Below are 2446 nucleotides of genomic sequence, written 5' to 3'. Positions count from 1 at the left end.
ATTAAACACACCAAACAATCTTTCAAATTGTACTTTGATTCTAACATATTAAAGTTGACCTGGCTGATGGGGAATGAAGTATAGATGGAAGAGGAAGACAAATATTGAAAAGGAAACAAGAGCAGCAAGAATCAGTGATAATAGTTTGCAATAACTGTGATTGATCTGTTACATAGCCAAGGCCTCTATATAGCAGCTGTAAAACCAAAAGACTGGATATGTGAGATAAAATACTTCAGCATATATCCAAGTACAGAAAAAAGAACACATTTATAAAGCATCTGCTGGAAATTTCAAAAGAGGAAAATTCTCTACATTTTCAAGTTACCAAGGAAGGATGAATAGAAATTATTGCTATTACTACTAGTTGAGTATTATAGATCATGGATAATGAATTTATTTTGTATGTCACTTTCATTGTCCCATTTTAGTCAATTTAAATCTTCATAAGGGCTTTTTAAAGGCTCGTTTTAACTTCTAATCTTGTCCATAACTTTTACCACAAAATTTGAGTACCTCAACAGAGACATACACAGGGAATGTTTGGGGAAAGCTAACCTCAAGGTTTGGAATAATTGTATTGCTGTTATATATAATAGAATTCTCCTGAATGCCTGTGTCCTGTCCTTTCTTGTGTTTTTTGTGTGATTTCTCAAGAATGGCAGTTGATGTTTGGGGTGGAAAACTCTTTCCTGTTGGGGGACTGTCCTGCACATTTTAGGATTTCATCAGCATCCTGGTTTCTACTCACTTGATGCCCATAGAAAAACTCTCCTAGCATTTGCATCCAAAAATTTCCCCATACAGTTACAGATGTTCCTGAGGGTGTATCAGAATACTAAACCAAAGGTTGAATAACTCCTAAAAAGTTGACCAAATTACTGCTGTGTATTCCTCCACGGACTGCCTATTCTTTGTAGACAATCAGTGCATACTGTTGTGGTTTGGTTATAAAGAGTCCCCCAAAAGCTCCTGTGTGAGACAATGCAGGACCTTTCAGAGGTGAAATGATTAGATTATGAGTGCTGTAACCTAATCGTGGATTAATACCCTGATGGATTAACTGGGTGGTAACTGTGGCTGGGAGGATGTAGCTGGAGGCGGTAGGTCACTGGGGACGTGCCTTTAGGGTTTATGTTTCCTCTCTGGTGAGCTGAGGCTCTTTGTTTCCCAACTGCCCTATCCTGAGCCACTTTACTCCTCTACACCCTCCTACCATGATGTTCTGCCACATGTAGGGCCCAGAGCAATGGAGTGGGCTGTTTATAGACTGAGGCCTCTGAAACCATTAGTCAAATAAACTTTCCCTCCTCTAATCCTTCTTGTCAGGTCTTTTGGTCACAGTAACGAAAACCCTAACTAAATCCCATGGGGTACCTACAAGTATGAAAATAATCAATTAACAAAAATATATATCTGAGTGTCTGGGGCCATACTCCACAAATATACTTTAACATTTAGATCTTTGGTTGAATTGAGTGCAATTCTGATATGGAACCAATTTGGTAGTTACATATGGTAATACCTTATAATTATCAGAATTTACTATCATGTTCTTTATTTGTTTCTCCTAGTTCAATTTATTTTCCCTGAGAATTCATTGCTATATCCCTTCCTCATGGTATGGTATCCAACAGACAGTACACTCCATAGACATTGTCCATAAAAATTAATTAATATACAAACACAATTATACATTTTACTAGGATTGTTGCAAGAATCTAAGAAATTATTTAATAACAGTAACATCTATTATTCTGGTGACTTAGAAAGGTTTTATGCCTTTCCCAAATATTCATTATACAACTCTAGTTGTCTCAGGTGCCTCTCAGTCTATTTGGCAGTTCTGGACTTTGGAGTGAGATATTCCAAAGTTTGAGTCACAGCAGCAATACACACCAGCTGCATGATCTTGTCTATAAACAAATACAACACTAATTCACTTAGTGGATTAAGGAGATGGTAAATGTAAAGAGGCAAAGTACTCTGCTTACTGTTAGCTCAGGGTTGGCATTTAGGAAATGTCAGATGCTTTTTAGTTTCCTCCTATTTACCCATTCCTACCATTTGAACATCTTATGATTGGCCTCTATTTTGTTTTGGTGAGAGTTTTTTGTTTGTTTGCTTGTTTTTTTTTTTTGTACTGGTTTTGGCATTTCTTCTCAGTTGGATATTTTTCAACTGATAATTTATTCAAGGAAAGTAGAAATTCAGGGCTCTACTACCTTGCTATTCTCAAGCTGAAAACAAATTTCCATTAACTACATGTACTTGTATTTAACTGAATTCAGCATTGGATTGATGTACACAGAATGTTATGATTTACTTATTACTAGATTTTAATATAATGACATCCTATGATAACCATACTTCTTAGATTATTTGACATTGAATTGCAGTTTCTTTAATCTTTAAACAGAGAAAGTATAATTATAAGGCAAATGCA

This window comes from Sciurus carolinensis, chromosome 1, assembly GCF_902686445.1.
Source record: "Sciurus carolinensis chromosome 1, mSciCar1.2, whole genome shotgun sequence".
Classification (NCBI taxonomy): Eukaryota; Metazoa; Chordata; class Mammalia; order Rodentia; family Sciuridae; genus Sciurus; species Sciurus carolinensis.
Note: the sequence above shows the minus strand (reverse complement) of the source record.